Source organism: Pinus tabuliformis, chromosome 8 (genome assembly GCF_031772625.1).
Source record: "Pinus tabuliformis cultivar Carrire ecotype Pingquan chromosome 8, CPIR1, whole genome shotgun sequence".
Classification (NCBI taxonomy): domain Eukaryota; kingdom Viridiplantae; phylum Streptophyta; class Pinopsida; order Pinales; family Pinaceae; genus Pinus; species Pinus tabuliformis.
In genome coordinates, this window is record NC_142294.1 from 1,599,048,013 (window position 1) to 1,599,068,299 (window position 20,287).

The 20,287-nt window shown below is 35.7% G+C and overlaps 1 non-coding gene across 1 annotated transcript; it reads right to left on the bottom strand.

Moving 5' to 3' along the window:
* Window positions 1-9,719: 9,719 nt before the first annotated feature.
* On the bottom strand, window positions 9,720-9,822 carry LOC149242162 (U6 spliceosomal RNA). Its single transcript, XR_016246782.1, has one exon. It is a non-coding gene; the product is annotated as a U6 spliceosomal RNA (small nuclear RNA).
* Window positions 9,823-20,287: the final 10,465 nt, after the last annotated feature.

The following is a 20,287-nucleotide window of genomic DNA, read 5'->3' on the forward strand; positions in this document are numbered from 1 at the left end:
GACTGGATTATATTGTGACTCCTTAGACTCCTATATATAGAAAGGAGGTTTTGTCATTTGAATCATCCAAGAATTTTTCATTTATGTAATGTAAAGGAGGTTGCCCCCTCGAAGAGGTTGAATTCTAATGCGTTGATCTATCTTTTCTGTCTTTTCTTGAGCTTGTTTCATAACATTTGGTATCAGAGCTTTGGATTATAGGGTTTCGTTGCTCCTAACAGGTCATCGTGGCATTTTCGCTATAACTTTTTTCTGTGACATTTCAAAAGTCACAAAAAAAACCCGTTTGAGAAGAAATTGCTCTGAACCTTGGGTCCAAATTTCAGAGCTTTTCGTGCTATATTTGCGGAGATATGATCTGAGGAAGTTGTTCTTTTTTCAGACTCCTGAATTAGATTCCAAACAGGTGACCTGGGGAAAATCATCATAACTTTCTTAAGAAGGTACAAAAAGAGGACGGACTGTAGTTTCTTGTATGCATTTTTCAGATCCAAAGGTCGAAACAGTGACTCGTGGCACGTCGTACAAGTTCGCTCTACTGAACTAGTCTATAATCAAGTCATTGTGGGAGATTTCACATAACTCTTCCTTGGAGAATCCAATTTGGGTCAGACTTGTGGCATTGGGAAGAGGACATAGAAGGCTACTACAGGTCAAAAATTCAGAACTAGATGATCGGAAAGTACAGAGATACATCAGAAGCAATATCAAGCTCCTACAAAGTGAAAAAAGGTGTGTAGATTTTCTTAAATTTTTGCTTAAGCTTGGTTTGAAAATTTATTTTGAAGGAATTCAAAGGGCATAGTTGAGCATTATTATCGGTAACTGAAGCCCTGAGGAAAGAAAATGCAAACACTTAGTAAGGAACCTGAAAGCTCTAGCATGACTCATGAAGAAGAGGAAGAAATGCAGCATGATATATCAAAATTACAAGACCAAGTGCAACAAATGTCCCTTACACAAAAAGGAACAGAATCTAAGATTGATGGTTTAAAGAAAGATGTAGAAGCTAAGATGGATGGTTTAAAGAAAGGTGTAGAAGCTAAGATGGACTGTTTAAAGAAAGGCATAGAAGCTAAGATGATTGATGTGGAAGCTAAGATGGATGATTTGAAGATAGATTTGAAGACAAACATGGACAAATTGAAGATAAATATGAATAAGTTGCTACAAGAAATGGGCACTAAGGGTAAAAGGGTACTAAAGGAAACTCATGATGAGAACAAAAGAAATGTTAATCATGATTCCATAGATGCTAATGTTGGATTGAAGACTCACCATATTCCAAAAATCGATATGAGGAAGTTTGATGGCAAGGATCCTGCCACATGGATATTACAGATGGAGCAATTCTTCGATCTCAATAATGTGCAAAACACACAAAAGGTATGTATGGAAAATTTATATTTGGAACCAAATCAGTTTGTATGGTATCAATGGCTTTGCTCTCGTAAACAATTTATCACTTGGGAAATTTTTATGGAAGAATTGATAGCACATTATGAGGATACAAAAAGCAACACTTTTTTTAGCCAATTGATAAGTCTCAAACAAAAGGGTTCAATAATGGAGCACATTGAGGAGTTCCAAAAATTGAACATAAGGGTAAAAGATATTCCAGAGGAGCATAGGATTGATGTGTTCATAGGGTCTTTAAAGGATAATATCCAACATGATGTTCGCCTTTGGGAACCTGATTCATTAGAGAAGGCATTCAGGTTAGCAAGAAAAATGGAAAGCAAAATTATGGCAACCAGGAAGCATACCACTCACAACTATAAAGATGGAAGTGTTGTTGCCCCTAGTCTTCCACAACCTATAAGGTTGACACCACAACAATTGGAAGAAAAAAAGAAAAAGGGCTTTGTTACAGTTGTGATAGCAAATACACTAAAGGTCATAAGTGTGCTGAGAAGAAATTATTCTACATAGATTGTGAAGAGGAAGAAGAAAAGGAGCAAGAAAGGTCAAAAGAAGAGGATATACTCCAGGAACAAAGCCTAGATGAAGAACAAATAAATCCGACCATATCTTGTAATGCATTGGCGGGAATTACCACTCCTCAAACCATCAAGATAGAAGGACAAATCAAGAAGAAAAAGGTAATAGTGTTGATTGATTCAGGAAGCACCCACAATTTTATTCATTGTAAGGTAGCAAAAGAATTGAATTGCTTCCTATATCTAGCACCAGAGTGTCAAGTGATGATTGCAAATGGAGGAACAATAAATTGCTCTGGAAAGTGCCATAATATCAAGCTATCCATGGGAGAATATGTATTGACTAGCCCAATGCTTTCCATTCCAATGGGAGGTGCTGATGTTGTACTAGGAGTCCAATGGCTACAATCCCTGGGTACAATAGCTTTTAATTTTCAAGAAATTTTCATGAAATTTTCTATGGAAGGAAAGGAAGTTGAATTAAGGGGTATTGCAAGGAAACCAGGAAAGATAATCAGCTCTAATGGTATGACAAAGCTTCTAAAAAAGGAGCAAAGAGGTGTAATTGCACAATTATGTTCGCTAGATGTTTCCACATCGGAATCATCTATTTCTCCAGATCTCCAAAAAGTCTTGGACAATCATTCCAAGGTATTTGAGACTCCCAAAGGTCTCCCACCTATGCGTGATCATGATCATGCTATTCATCTGATTCCAGGAAGTGTTCCTCCAAACATCAGGCCGTACAGATATCCCTATGTCCAAAAGAGTGAAATTGAACGTATGGTTGCAGAAATGCTAGAGGCTGGTATAATTCAACCGAGTCAAAGTTCTTTCTATGCTCCAGTAGTATTGGTGCACAAGAAGGATGGATCATGGCGCATGTGTCTTGATTATAGGGAGCTCAACAAGCTCACTATTAAAGATAAGTTCCCCATTCCTGTCATTGATGAATTACTGGATGAATTGCATGGATCAATTTACTTCACCAAGTTGGATCTTCATTCAGGATATCATCAAATCAGAATGAAGATTGAAGACATTCCGAAAACAACATTTAGAACTCATGAGGGTCATTATGAATTTTTGGTCATGCCTTTTGGCCTTACCAATGCACCTTCAACATTTCAAGGTTTGATGAATTCAATTTTCAAACCATTCCTTAGAAAATTTGTGTTAGTATTTTTTGATGATATACTAATCTACAACAAGTCTTGGAAGGATCATGTTGAACATGTTGACAGGGTGCTACAACTATTGGAGGAGAAACAATTATATGCAAAAAGATCCAAATGTTTCTTTGGAGTCCAGGAGGTGGAATATTTGGGTCATATTGTATCTCATGAAGGAGTTAAGGTAGACCCTAGCAAAATTAAAGCCATTAAGGAATGGAAAATCCCCACATCCATAAAGCATCTGCGAGGATTTCTCGGGTTGACAGGGTATTATCGCAAGTTTGTTAAGAATTATGGGAGAATAGCAGCACCTCTAACAACATTATTGAAGAAAGATGCATTTTCATGGACTCCGGAAGCAACAAAGGCCTTTGAACATCTTAAAGAGGCAATGTGCCAAGCACCGGTCTTAGCTACACCGAACTTCACAAAAACCTTTATTGTGGAATGTGATGCTTCAGGAAATGGAATTGGTGCTGTTCTAATGCAAGATGAAAGACCCATTGCTTTTGAAAGTCGTCCAATCAAGGGAAAGTTTTTAAGCAAAGCTATTTATGAGAAGGAAATGTTGGCAATACTCCATGCACTTAAGAAATGGCGACCCTACCTAATGGGAAGACACTTCAAGGTAAAAACGGATCATGATAGCCTTAAATACTTTTTAGAACAAAGATTATCCTCTGAAGAGCAACAAAAGTGGGTCACAAAGATGTTGGGTTATGACTTTGAAATCATCTACAAAAAAGGGAAGCAAAATGTGGTGGCAGATGCACTCTCAAGAAAGGATGAGGATGTGGAAGCATTGTTGTGTGCCATTTCTATTATCCAACCAGATTGGATAAACGAAGCAAGGGAGGAATGGAAGAATGACGAAGAAGTGTGGGCACTTATTCGAAAGTTACAACAAGATTCCAGTATGTCTGATACATTTAGCTGGCAAATGATTCGTTATGGTACAAAGATCGCTTATACCTCTGTAAGAATTCCCAGCTAAAACAAAAGATTCTTATGGAATTGCACACTTCTCCCTTAGGAGGGCACTCAGGATTTTTAAAAACTTACCACAGGGTTAAGAAGGAATTTTTTTGGGATGGCCTTAAATCAGATATTCAAAAGTTTGTGGCGGAATGTTTGGTTTGCCAACAAAATAAAGTTGAAACAATTAAGACACCGGGTCTATTACAACCTTTATCCATTCCAAGCCAACGTTGGGAGGAGGTTTCAATGGATTTTATCACAGGTTTACCCAAGTCTGAGGGAAAGAGTGTCATCATGGTGGTAGTTGACAGACTTACCAAGTATGCACACTTTTGTGCATTATCACATCCATTTAAAGCCAGTACAGTTTCTACTGCATTTATGGAAACAATTCAAAAGCTACATGGAAACCCAAAGATTATTGTAAGTGACAGAGATCCCATTTTCACTGGAAATTTTTGGACATAATTATTTTCTTGTCTTGGTACTCAGTTAGCTCATAGCTCATCTTATCATCCTCAATCTGATCGGAAAACTGAGATAGTAAACAAATGTTTGGAAGGATATCTTCGTTGCTTTGTATCTGATAAACAGACACAATGGGTCAAATGGTTGCCTCTGGCTGAATGGTGGTATAACACTTCCTTCCATACAACAACAAAAATGACCCCATTTATGGCACTTTATGGGTATCAACCACCATCCAAAAAATCATATTTAAGAGAAACTTCTAAGGTTCAGGCAGTGGAACATCACATTGAACATCAACAACAAGTCCTCCAACTCTTAAAGGATAACCTCATGTTGGCACAGAATAGAATGAAACAACAGGCAGATCAACATCGCAGTGAAAGAAGTTTTGATGTAGGTGATTGGGTATTCCCACGGCTACAACCATATAAGCAAATGTCCCTCAAGCAAGCTAAGAAGGATAATAAATTATCACCAAAGTATTATGGTCCGTACAAGGTGTTGCAAAATATTGGTACTATGGCATACAAATTGGAGCTTCCTGCAGCTTCTCGATTGCACCTAGTTTTCCATGTTTCATGTTTAAAGAAGGTTATATGAGACAAGCTCCTAGTTCAAACAATATTGCCAGAACTTGACGAGGAAGGAAAAATTATATTGGAACCAGAAGCAGACATAGAAACAAGAACTCGAGAACTACGAAATCGTTCAATTTCAGAGTATCTTATCAAGTGGAAGAACTTATCCACTGAAGATTCCACATGGGAGGATGAGAATTTTATGCAGAAGTATCCAGAACTACTCAAGCGTTGAGGACAACAATTTTTTGAAGGAGAGGGGCATGTTGGGTCCCTATAATACTAGTGATTACCCCATTACTATTGTAGTTATACTCCTTATTAATATTGTTGTGCCCCTATTGCCCCCATATTGTTATTACTGTGCCCCATAGAATCCCTCTATTGTTATTTTTGTGGCTTTATATTATTATTGTTAGGTCAGTTGGATTATATTGTGACTCCTTAGGCTCCTATCTATAGAAAGGAGGTTTTGTCATTTGAATCATCCAAGAATTGTTCATTTATGTAATGTAAAGGAGGTTGCCCCCTCGAAGAGGCTGAATTCTAAGGCGTTGATCTATCTTTTCTATCTTTTCTTGAGCTAGTTTCACAACAGCTCAAGGATTCTCCTCTGTACAAGTTATACAAGCCCCTTCGCTGACATCGAAGCTCTAGAAATCCATTTGGTCCCCCTTTAGTCTACCAAAGGTAAATTTCTTCACTTGGTTACTCATGCATAAAAAGTCACTAATAGGAGAAAATTTGAACAAAATAGGGTTCCACGACCCCTTTATATGCTGCTATGCAATTCTTCTATCGAAACCTCTGACCACTTACTGGTTGACTGCGATTTCACACAAGCAGTCTAGAAGATGGTCCTCCACGGACTTAGCGTCCCCCCCTAGATATCAGTCGTTGCCCTCTACACCTCCTAGGCAGACCAAAACCGTGAGAAAAAAAATAAAAATGCAGTCTGGAAAAACATTTGGCAAGCCATTCCAAAATGCCTTTGGTGGAAAGTGTGGTTGGCTAGAAACAATTACGTTTTCAAAAACAAGTTCCCGAATTCAGTGGAAGTGGTTGCCAAAGTGAAAGCCTTCTTGATGGAAATCGTAGATAAATCATTTTTTTCCTCCTTTTTACCTCTAGAATCGTCTGTGTGGATAGGATCCTGTGCGTCAGGTGAGAGGAAAGATTCAGTCAGCAAACCGATGAATGCTCCTACTTGGCGCTTGTGTCTCTCTGAAGGTGATTTTCTCACATGGTGGTAGGGGACCTCAAAAGCCACTATCTTCTTCAATGGAGCATCCAAGGGGAACCCAAGAACTACAAGTGCACGAGGTTTGATTCTCTCCCTGGATAGATTGAATAAAACCAACTTCAGTTGGGGTCTAGGCATAAGTTTGAACAATCAAGAAAAGAGTTACACTCTCTTAAAAGCTTGCTAGATTGCGAAGGAGCTAGGTTATAAAACAATTCAAATATTCAGAGACTCAGAGCTTCTGATTAATCTCTTAAACTCCGAAGATCATTTTCATAACCCCACTTTAAACAAAACCTTGTAGAGAATTTGAAACACATTGAAAGACTTTGACATAGTCGACTCATACCACATTTTGTGGGAATTAAATGAGCAAGCAGGTTTGCTAGCAAATAAAGGTTGTTTGCTGTCTCAAGGAAATATTAGCCTAAATGGAGGGCCCTGCTCGACTCATCCTTTTCCTTAACCAATCTACAGCAGAAAGATCTGCACTCACTGGCCCCAATATTTAGTGAGAGTGGTATTAGGAATTCTGAAAGTCACATTCAGAAATGCCAAGCAGAAAGCATAAGGAATAGCAAGCATAAGGAATAGCTCCAGAAGGATCAGCAACAAAAGGAACAACTAGCAGAAGGAACAACAAGCAGAAGGAACAATAAGCAGAGGGAACAACACCAGAAGGAACAACAAGAAGAAGGAACAATAGCGGAAGGAACAACATGCAAAAGGAACAACATGCAGAAGGAATAGTAGCAGAAGGAACAACAAGCAGAAGGAACAGCTACCAAAGGAACAACAAGCCGAAGGAACAACAACAGAAGGAACAACATCCAAAGGAACAACAAGCATAAGGAACAACTGCAAAAGGAACAACAGCAGAGGGAACAACACCCGAAGGATCAGCATCCGAAGGAACAACAAGGTGAAGGAATGGTAAGCAAAAGGAACAACATCTGAAGGAAAAGTAGGTGAAGGAACAACAACAGAAGGAACAACAAACAGAAGAAGGAACAACAAGCCGAAGGAACAACAAAGAGAAGGAACGACAAGCATAAGGAACAACAAGAAAAAGGAACAACAAGCAGAAGGAACAACACAATAACAGAAGGAACATGCCTCGGAAGGAACAATATCAGAGAACCAATGTTATGTAAATTTGCTTTTCTATTGGGACAATACGTAAGACATTATTCAAGAATAACTAAAGAACTCAATGAATTTTTGAATATAAGCATAGGAGAAGGGACTACGCTCCTAGCTCATTCTCATTGCTAAGTTTTTATAAGTTACAACCGATTGTAATAGGAGCTTGCTCCACTTTTGGCAACATATCCACTACCCGTTCTTGTTAAAAAAAAAAATTTGGGAATGACAAAAGAGAAAATCTTATTTATTGTAGTATTGAATTAGATTTTATTTTTTATATTGCAACATGATTTAAAATTGAATAGTGAAAATATATAGTATACTTAAGGTATATTGAGTAAAGCGATTGTACCAAGTCCATTCAATAAGCAATATGTAGTGTTGTTGCTTTTATTTTTTAAATCAGTTTACATGGTTGGTAAAAGTTTGAAACATAATGACAACTATTTTTTTTGGAAAAGAAAGTATTTAATTATGGAAAAATCTATAAACTTGATTTTTTTTTGAAAATTAATTTATGAGAATACTTGGCGATTAAGGTTTTTTTTTTTAAACAATTTTTAATTATAAAAATTGATCTTAATCCACATAAAAGTAGTTATTCGCTAATAAAAGAATTAGAAATTCAAATTTTATAATTCAAAAAATAATTTTCATTTTCTAAAAAAAAAAGTTTAATATTTAATTTTACATAAACTTTGGAAGTAGTTTCTAAAAAATTGTAAATAAATTAATAGTCAAAGAATTTTGACACAAACTGATTATAATATACTCTGCCTTATAAAAATGTAATTTTCCCAAAAAACAATTCAAAAGCCAATAAAACTAAAAAATTAAAATTAATGTAACTTTTAAAAACAAATTTAAACAAAATTTATACTAAAAAAGGAGAAAATTTAAAAATTATTTAAAAAGAAAAAGAAAAACAATTATTAAATTTTTTATGTAAAAATAATAGTAAAACAAATTAAATTAAAAAATTTGCATATATTAAAAAAAATGTTTTAAGTAAAAAATACTAAATTCATATATATATATATATATATATATATATATATATATAATTAATCAAAAAATTAATTAAAAAATAATAATAAAAAAATGTTGTGGGGAGGGTAATGCTCAACATTGGCCTTCCGCCTATGGGAGATACTAAGCAGCGGATGACACAATCTACAACGGGTCATGCCACTAGGTGCCTAATGATCATCGTGTGTGGAGGGGTGATGTTAGGCATCACCTCCCCCACACAACACACAATTTATTTTGTGCTATGTGGGGGAAGGCAATACCCGACATTGCCCCTCCACCTAGGGGAACTACTAGGCAACAAATGACATGACACATAAGTGCTTGTTGCATGTTGTGTGGGGTAGGGTCACCTCCAATTTCAAGAATCACCCTCCCCCACACATCACACAACTTATTATGTGCTATGTGGAGGAGCGCAATGCGCAACATTGCCTCTCCTCCTAGGGGGGTAACTAAGCAACCAGTGACACAGCCAATAGGTGCTTGTTGCGTGTTGTTTGGGGGAGGCAACACCCCTATACTCATGGGGGCTACCAGGTAGCGAGTGGAACAACTAGCTATTAGTTGTGTTGTTGGCTCCCTAGTGGCCCCTGTGGGTGGAGGGTCGATGCTAGGTATTTCCCTCCCGAACACAAAATTTCTTTTTATTTTTCTTACTTTAATTTTGAAATTCTTTTGATTTATATATATAGATATATATATATATATATATATATAATTTATTTATAAATTTTAAAATTTAGATTATAAATTTATTATTAATATTTAAAATTGTATTTTTAGTTTATATTTTTTTTATTTAAAATTTATTTCATAATTTTAAAAAGTTATTTTAAGTTTTCAAATATATATTTTAATTTTATTATTATTATTATTATTAAAATTTTTAATTTTTTTGCTATTATTTTTTTATTTTGAATGCATTTTTTGTTTTTCCTCTCTCGTTATTTTTTGAATTTTGAAAGATAAAACCGTTTTTTTTTTTTAAATTTGTGATTGTATTTTTTTATTTTTATTTTTTTTACTTTAATTAAAAATTGGTTGTTGTTGTTGTTGTTGTTGTTGTTTTGTTTTTTTTTTTTTTTTTTTTTTTTTTATAAATAAAATGGTGATTATTGTTTTAAATTTTTATGTTTTAAATTGTCTTGGCACATAACACAAATTGGACCATTTCTAGATTTGTGCGTGTCATCCTTGTGTAGGGGCCATGCTAATATTCTTTGTATCATTCCAATTTTATCAGATGTCTCCAAAGAGACATTATATATATATATATATATATATATATATAAAATTTTAATTCTAAATAATTAATAAATAAACAAAATCCATGTAATATCACTTTTATAAACTTTTATTTCTAAATAATTAATAAATAAACAAAATCCATGTAATATCACTTTTAGATTCAGAGTTGAGTTTATGATTTTTTTCGATGCTACCAATGGTTAAGGCTTTAATGTTAATTATTTCATAATTTTAACTCCAAAATAATATAAAATAAAATAAAATAAATTAAAATAAAAGTTAGACAACTTTGAAGAACACCTTTTTTTGTTTGTTTGTCAAGTTGTTTTTGATCCTCCAGGCTTGACTTGTGGCTTGAGAAATCGTGACCAAGGGGCATCTAATCTGTCAAAGTCAACTAAGGACCAGACCCAGCCTCGGCCACACCAGCCCTAAGCTAAATGGATTTTGTAACATGTCTCCTCCCACTAGCATAAGAACAACCACCCTAATGATGTTTGATCCTGGTTCACCTTGCTAATGAGGCCTATCCTGAACCGATTGTGCTAGTGGAACTTGAAAACTTTGAAGAACACTTAAAAAACATAACCATTTAAAATAAAATAAAAAGGTACACAAATTTTAAGTGCTATGTTTTAGGGTTTTTCGTAGTCATGATATTTGGAATTTAATGTCATGATTCGAAAATGTTTAAATTTTAACCCTATAAAAGGGTGATTTTGCATCATCACTTTTTCATTTTAGCATGGTTTTCATGTTTTCTATAATCATCATATTTGGTTTTTAATGCCATGGTTAAAAAATGTCAAAATTTTAACCCTGAAATGAAAAAGGGGTGTTGCTGCATCACCACTTTTTAAAATCAGCATGAAATAATGATTTGATGTGGCCTCCAAAAAATGAGAAGTTGGAAAATTTTTCGTTAAGTGGGTAACATCAATGAGTATGCATAACTTTCTACATTGGCTTGGAGTACACTAGAACAATGGTGGGACCTTCTTCTCGTCCTGCCATTGTTATGGCAGGAAGATCCACAACGTGGGATAATTACCTTTGAGCTCATGGGGGGGAAGGTCATGGAGAAGGGAGAGCACACCGGAGTGTGCGAAGGCAGCAAGGGGGTGTCAAATAGAGTTGGATAAGTAGTAGGAAAAAGAGGGAAATCAAGAGTAGGAAATAGATCGAGAGAGGGGACTAAATATGAGGGTGTCTTTAGCCAACTAGAAATGGGAGGGACCAACAAGGAAAACCCAAAAGCACCCATTTGAGGGCTCTAAAGAGGGTAGTGATGAACTAGAAAATGTGATCAAGGAACATGGTTGAGAGAGGCCAAGCAGAGGAAAGGGATATGAAACCTTTCCAGGAGAGAGAAACTCTTTGTGATAAAGTAGAAAAATGAGATACAAAGAAACAACTTTGAACCAGAGAAAGGAATTGGAAGTAGTATAAGAAGTTACTCACTATAATGAGTCATAGGAAGAAAATTTTGTAGCCAATTACATTTCCAAATGACCTAAGAAATCACCTATTATAATTCCATAATAGATTCGTGCGGGGCACAAAATGGTGAGGATCCTTGCTGCCAATCAATATGATGAATCCACACAATCAACATGGTTATGGCATAGACTTTCAACGACCACCTTTTAGTAATATGCATCACTATAATCTCACATTGAGCCAATTTTCCCTACCACTTAATGCACTTTAATTGTTGACTATGAAGGTTATTCATGGTAGCATGAGTAATCAAGAGGGAAACCCATCCAGGGAGATGTTCATCCTCATCTTCCTTTGTATCGATCGTATAAATTAGCAAAATGTTTTAGGATTAGTAACAACAATTTTTACTTTAAAAATTAAAATATCTGTCCCAACTTCAACAATATTTATTTTATTCTTTAAATTTATAAAATGTTGAAAAAATTAATTAACCAAAATAAGATTAATAATTTTTTTGTATTATCTTAATTTATTCGTATTAATTATTTCATTGACATTATAAGTATTATCTTTAACTTTAAATTTATAATAAATTAAATGTAATATTTAATGTTTTTTTTTGTAAGTTCGAAATTGGTGAGGCTACATCTAGGAATGCCTTAACAACACGCTTGATTATCGCCTATCCAAGACCCTGTGGACTAATAATATTTAATGTTATCTTTAAATTAGAAATAGTATTTAATATTATCTCTATTGATTTGATTGCCTTATTTTATATTTTAAAAATTTATAAGTTTTATTTTTCATTTTAAAGATGTAATATCTAATACTATTGATTTGATTGTCTCATTTCATATTTTAATAATAATTATTATTTTTCTAATATATAAATTAGTAATATCTATTATTAATTTTAAAAATAATATTTTTATTTAAATAATTTTTATTCTTTTTTCTTTTTCTTTTGTAGGTAAGCACTCATGGGGATTTGAATTAGTGACCTATCACAAGGAGTGCCTTAATAGTGCACCCATTCATCATATATCCAAAGCTGCATGGAATATATAGAAATACTTATTTATAAATATATCTAATTTTAAAGTATAAATCGTAAAACATTATATAATTAATTAACAACTATTACATTAATTATTATTTTATTTCTAATACCTACATATTAACCTATTACAATAACAATTACAACCAACCTAGATTCATCTTAAATCCAGATCTATCAAGTATTGAGAGGGATTAAGTTCAGAGTTAAGATGAATCTAAGTTGGTACAGTTGCATTCCATAATGGATTTCCTAAAACCTTTAAATAGAATTCATCATAACAAATACAATAGGCAAAGACCATGGGAAATGCACTACCATGGGCTTGTTAACCATGGTAATTTTATAGTCTAATTTAACTTTATAATTTTAAAGTTAGAATCATAATTATTATTATTATTATTTAATTTTTATAAATTTAATTATAGAGATATTTGCACTCTTGGTTTTTTTTTAAATTTAATTTAATTTTTGATCAAGCCTGTATGTTATATTAACATTATAATATCACTGCCATATTGGGCTGGAGAGAGTACCTCTAGGTGCAATTACAACCAACCTAGATCCATCTTAAATCCAGATCTACCAAGTGTAGAGAGGGATGAAGTCTGAAGTTAAGATGGATTTAACCTAGTACTCTTACATTTCTTAATGGATTTCCTCAAGCCTTTAAATAGGTTTCATCAGAACAAATACCACGGGCTTGTAAATTACGACAACTTTATAGTTTAATTTAACTTTATAACATTATAGTTAAAATTATAATTAATAATTATATTTTTTATTTTTATAATTTTAATTATTGAGAGATTTACACCTTTTGTTTTTTAAATTAATTATTATTATTTTTGTTTTTATTTTTTATTTTATATTAAATCAAAATTTTTATATTGACATTACAATATCACTACCATATTGAACTAAAAAACAAATCTCAATTATATATATATATATATATATATATATATATATATATATATAGATATATAGTTATGATAAGCTCTTTCACATGGTGAAGAAGAATAACTCGTTAAAGAGTAACTACTTAAGAAATCCACTTCACTCCTAAGTATGATATTGAAATGATAACAAACTTAAGTCATCAATCATAAAAAATGAAGTTGAAGAGAATGTATTATAGGACTTTCATATTATATTTTAGTCTTTTATATTCATTATATTAGTTATACATAAAAAAAGCATTTTGAATTAGCATGGAAATTTGAAGTTGGTGATTTGATGCAGCAAAGCTGCATTTTTACACAACTCGCGACCTGTGGGTTATCAGACCACATTTGGACAAAATTTTCCGTTATGCAGTGAAACTGGAAATGGATGGCCATGCTTCATGATAGCTACCACACTAAAATATTACCCCACACTACTGCCTTACAAAAATCATCACGCAGAATATATGTTTAAACCTGAAACTTATTTCAATAAATGCACACAAATAATACATAAAAAAAATAAATCGATTTCATTAATATTTAAAGATCGATTACAACTATATGACCTCGATGGGCCAGACCACACTCTTTCCCTGGTATTACATTGCATCGACCTCCTCTTTTATGCACTTACACTTACAGTTAAATAGAGTAACACAATACATATCAGATCAAGTGAGATCTTATCAATCCCTATCTTCACTCACATCCCTCAAAATTTGTGTAAAATAACAAATTAAAAACAAACTCAATCAGATTTGGAGGAATTATCGTCCTCATGTCACACATTCTCCTTTGGAAGGTTCCAAAATTCGATTTCGACTTGGGTCATTGATGCGCTTGCATCACACTCTCGAGGTACAAATTTTTTTATGAACTCATGGTCATATTCCCCTTCATCCCTTAGCAATTCTACTCCTCTATGGAATTGCCTTTATGATCTTTCTGTGAGCTGCAACAAAACCTCTGCAGTAACAAGTCCTCCCTGCTACCCGATACCTTACCAAGCTTCTCTCCTCTGAGCTCAGTCTTTCGGCATCTATCTAGTTCTCCCTTCTATGGAACCATTTAAGAACTCCTGGATCTAGGCTGCTGCAATCTTCTCACCTTCTTCTGCTGCTACCTGTACGACAATATAAAGACCAAAAACTCACCAATCTTCAACATATTTTCACCTCTATACAAAATCTTTTTCTGCTCTGATACCACTTTGATGCAACAAAGCTGCATCTTTACACAACTCACAGACTTGTGGGTTATGGGTCCACGTTTGGAAGAAATTTTTCGTTATGCAGTGAAACTGGAAATGGATGGCCATGCTTCATGACAGCTACCACACTAAGATCTCACACCACACAATTGCCTTACAAAAATCCTCATGCAGAATATATGTTTAAACCTGAAACTTATTTCAATAAATGCACACAAATAATACATTAAAAAGACACATCGATTTCATTAATATTTCAAGCTCGATTACAATGCCTCGATGGGCTAGACCATACACTCGCCTTGGTATTACATTGCATCGGCCTCCTCTTCTACGCACTCACACTTATAGTTAAATAGAGTAACACAATACAGATCAGATCAAGTGAGACCCGATCAATCCCTATCTTTGCTCACATCCCTCAAAATTTGCGTAAAATAACAAACTACAAACAAAATCAATCAGATTTGGAGGAAATCTTGTCCTCATGCCATGCATTCTCCTTTGGAAGGTTCCAAAATTCGATTTTGACTTGGGTCGTTGATGTTCCTGCATCATGATTTTTGTAATCAATAAAGAAATTAAAGAGAATGTACTATGGTACTTTTATATAATAGTTTGATTATTTTATGTTAATTACATTGATAGGCGTTTCTCTGCGGGGTAAGATTGGGAAAATTCAACCAATCAGAAAGCTCTATTTTCATCCTTCTTCTTTGAATACAAAATTAACATGTGGAATCATAACTATAGTAAACCTGTTGTGTCGACGCCCCTCTTGCCTCCAAAACGCCCCTCTTATCTCTACTATTCCCCTCATACTACGCCCCTCCGGCTTTCCCCGTGTAACACCCCTCCCTTGTGTACTACATTACTGTAAACCTAAGATAAGTTGAAGATAGGTGTGATATCCTCCCTTGCATATTAAATCTTGTGAACCTAAGCTGAGGAAAGCTAAGTTTGATACCCTCCTTTGTGGATTAAACTATTCTACACCTAAGTTGAGGAAAGCTAGGTGATATGTGATATGAAAAGAAAATGTATTATTAAATAAATTAATAAAATAAATCACTTGAAGGGTGGTGCAACAAGAGATAGAATATGCTTTCCAAATCCCATGAGGAATGGGATAGAGATGAATCTTTCATGATAAGATTCTATATGGGATTATAGATAAGCTTGGATGGATTGGAGATCCATCAGATGGATGGGAGACAAAGATCCATCAGATATAAAAGCTTTGCAGGAGATAAAGGCAAGATATTATGTGGAAAAGCGTCATGGGAGATAAAGACGAGCTTTTTCGGATAAGACCTAGGAAAATGGAAAAATCCATAAAGCAGGATGATGCTAATGGTAACTAAATCACGAAAGAGGGTATTAAATACACAATGCATCGATCAATTGAGGACAGTTGATCCTTGGCAAGATCTTTAGCTCGGGGGGGATTAGAGGTGATTCATGGCTGGGTGGTGGTGCTCCTCCCTCCAAGTGAGATTTATTTGGTGTCATTTGCATGGAATGGTTGTATGTGGATTCTTACTCTCCCTCTCTGTTACTATTCAAATTTTCTTATGATTAGCTTTCTTATTTTTGAGAATATTTGAATGAATTACATGTGCATGGATATTAATGGTGTTTATATGCATTTAGATGAGATTTACCTGCATGGTGTGTGTTTCAAGTTATGTCCTCACTTGATATAAGATTAAAATAAATTAGCTCAGATCTAATGATGGTTGAAATTATCTACATTATGGAATGACATATTTCTTATGCAGGCTGAATTCCAAAATGAAGTTAATTGTAGAAGCATGTTCCGGGTAATAGTTTTAGGACCCATTCATGGTAGAAATTGGCATGAAACAATCATTCATAAATAGGTTATCTATGTTATTGATGTATTTATTAGTGCAATTTTCATATTAAATTTCTCTCCTTTCCATAGTTTATTAACATTCTAAGGTTTATATCATTTTTACATTTTAACTCTTTCATCGTGAATAAACCATTAGTAGGAAATAGATTGAAAGATCCCCTCCCTCCCACTCTAATTCCTTTTCATAACTTGGAATCCACAACAACTTTTCTCCATTTTCCTTGAGCAATTATTATTAATTGGGGTTCCTATTTCCTTTTGGACCCAATCCATCATTTTCCACAACAAAGACACCTCAAAAGACCATATTAATATCCAACATATCAATCTTATGTAACCAAATTTGTATTCAATAGTTCAAATATGGTCTAATACTACTTGAATAATTAAATGTTGTCTTCATTTTATAACTCTACTTCCCCAGTTAGATATTTCTTGTAGTCCATTCATTTGAATTCATTATTTGCATTGTCCAACAAATATTAAGATGATCTCAATTTTACAATTTAGTACCAACTTTATCCTTTCAACCGCTCGCCTTGTTGGCTCATTGGGGACTGACCCAGGTTTAGAGTTAATTTAGCCAAACAAATCCCAGTACTACTGGCCTTTCGGCAATAGTCCGCAAAGTGTGGACTGAGGTATCACCTGAAGTAGCATGGGAGGGTTCTAGAACCAAGTTTCTACACCCTGGAGATGTCTAAAGAGTTCAACTGGTTCGCGGTTTGACCCTGCGTGCAGGTTGCTTCGCGCACTTTCCTGTACTTCGCAGCTTGATATATTGCCTTCATACAACCCTACCCAGGGGTTGAACATCACACTCTATGTTTTTACCCAAGACCTTACTAGTATGCCAATGTTAGTTAATTAGCTTTTCCTATTTGAGTGCTTTAAGTTATACTTAACAATATAAACCATTCGTACAGGTGCGCGTAGTAAATAAATAGTATATTTACAAATTATATCAATCATTCATTAACCCAAGAACAGATACAAAAAATTATAACAAAACTTCTCTTTATTAATTCCTTCCTTGGTTACAAACTTGACTTCACCCTGCACACTCAGCTGCAGGGGTTTGCACACTCAGCTACGGACTACTAGGCCTCTATGCAGTTAGCTGCAGAGCCTTCTCTTACTCGACGACCCATAGATACATTTCGACTTAATCACTTAGACATTTTTCCTACTTCTTTCTCTTCTTTCAGAGCTTCGATCTATTTATACAATCCCATGGTCCGTGGACCATGGGTAGCTCTATCCAGCCGACATTACATTACAACACTAGGGCAGACAACCCTGTGACTCTATCATACTTCCGCACCTCGCACCCGCAATTCACGGATATTTACAACAAAATTTGGTCAAAACTTGGGCTTTGAGCCCCAAAACATGCCTTGGGGGGATTCCATGCCCAGCAGGCCCCCAACACAAACATCGTGACTTGCCCTCTAGTCACCCTATCAGCGAAGCGATCTTTGCGCGGAGTCCCTCCAACTGTTCTCGAATTGCGCAGAGGCCAGCAATGCACTGAGCTACTGCTTGTTGGATCTACTGCATACACTGTTCCGAGACCTTTGTGTTGGGATTGCTTCTCTACATCTGTATCAGTATCTACTGCATATGTTTATAGTCCCGCTCCTTTGTCTAGATCCTTGGGGCATGAATATTGTCCCGTCCCACCCGTGTAGGGCTTCAAGTGGTTGCCATTCACTTTGCCTGGGAAAGGTTCTCCATTTAGTTTAACTAGCTGGACTACGCCTCCCTCTGTGACCTCCTTAAAAATGTATGGTCCCAACCAATGCATTCTGAACTTTCACGGGAACTTATCAAACTTACTGTCGTATAGCAACACTAAATCATTTACCTTGAATGTGCACAACTTAATATGGTGATTGTGCTAGGCCTTTTCACGCTACTTTTGCACCTGTTGATGAAAGCCAGCCAGGAAACATTCCTCCTCAAGTTAGTCCAATTGCACGAGCCTTTCTTCTAGGGCTTCACAGTCCGTCATACTTGTGAGCACTGCTATGCGTAGACAAGGTACAATATACTCCATTGGTATGACAGCTTCCATGCCATAAACTAACCGGAAAGGTGTTTGTCCCATCAATTTCTTACACATCGTCCTATAAGCCCACAGTATGCATCGCTGTGCATTGCATACTTTGGTTAGCGCAGTCTCCAGTATTTTTTTGAATTCTTCTACTATCCCATTGGCTTGTGGGTGATACGATCTCCTTTTATAGTGATACACCTGGAACACTTCTCTAAGTGCGTTGATGGCTTCATTAAGGAAATGTGTACCACAGACACTCATTAATATTTTGGGACAACCAATGTGGATTAACACATGTTCAAAAAAAAACTTTGTAGTCGTAGCGGCCATGCAATCTTTGACTAGCTACGCTTCCACCTAGCACATCAAGTACTCCGTCGCGGTGATGATATATTGCGTGCCCATTTTTCCTTGAGGTTTGATAGGTCCCACAAAGTCAATTGCCCACTTTTCGGAGGGATACAATGTCATTTGTGGATTCAAAGGCATCTCATCCCTTCACGATGCTTTACCAGTCCTTTGACATTTATCGCAGGCCTTACAGTGTGCTTTTGAATCTTGATGAAGGGTTGGCCACCATAACCCTACGCGAAGAATTTTTTGTGCAGTCACTCATCCTGCATAGTGTCCTCCTGTAGTGCCCCCATGTGCTTCCATGAGGATATGACTTCATTCAAATTCAGGTATGTACCTTCACAATATATCATCATTTCCCATTTTGTATAGATGCCCCGCGATGACAGAAAAATCTGCCGCGTGCACCACCAATTCCTTCTTTTGTTGGATGAAATATTCCTTCGGTGCAGTCACTATTGTCAAAAAGTGGATTATGTCTTCGAAGTGTCTGTCTGCAACGCACACTGGAAAGAGCTGTGCGTCAGGTAATCCTTCCTCCAAACTAGTAGGTTCCTTGCCTGTCTCAATACGCGTCAAGTGATCTGGTCCTGCGTTCAGGCGTCTAGGTTTTACCACGACCTCAAAGTCATATCCTTGGAAAAATAAGAGCCACCTACATATGTGCCCCCCAAACACAAGCTTATTGAAGAAGTAATTTAGTGTGGAATGGTCTGTATACATCTTGAAATGTCCTCCTAGCAAATAATGCTGGTATTTTTGGAGCACATACACCATATCTAGTACCTCGCGCTCGGTTGTGAATAGTTCTTTTCAACTTTGGACAATATATGACTTGCAAACACGATAGGGTGATCCAAGCCTTCTTCTCCCTCTTGTGTGAGCACTGCTCCCAGCGCTATACATGGCGCATGAACATGGACATGAAACTCCACATCCCATTTTGGGAAGAGCAGGATTGGATTGGAGGCCAATTTCTCCTTTAGGACGTACAGGCTCTTCATGCAATCATCATTCCAGTAGAATGTGATGTCCTTTTTCAATAGTTTCTCCATCGATGTGGTGATCTGGGCATAGCTTTTGATGAAAATCTTATAGTACCCTATGTGTCCCAAGGTAGTGCGCAACTATTTAATACTTCGCGGTGCTTCCAAATTTAGAATTACTGCAATCTTTGCAGGGTCTACCATTAGTCCCTGTTTGCAGACCACATGTCCCAGTAGGTTCCAAAAGGGAACGATGAACTTACACTTCTTAAGTTTCAACGCAATCTGGTATCATTGGCAAGTATCCAGCATCAAGCGTAAGCTTGCTACGTGGTGTTTAACCAATCCGAATATAGTCCAATCATCCAGATAGACCTCTAGGAATTTGTAGATATATTCTTTGAAGGTGGTAACTATTAGCCTCCTATTGCAACAGGTGTTCATCTTTCATGATTGACATTTTTACATGCCAAATATGTCATCTTTCATGCTGCAAGGTTCCATATTTCCAAAAGGGTCAAAGAAGAAACCATGA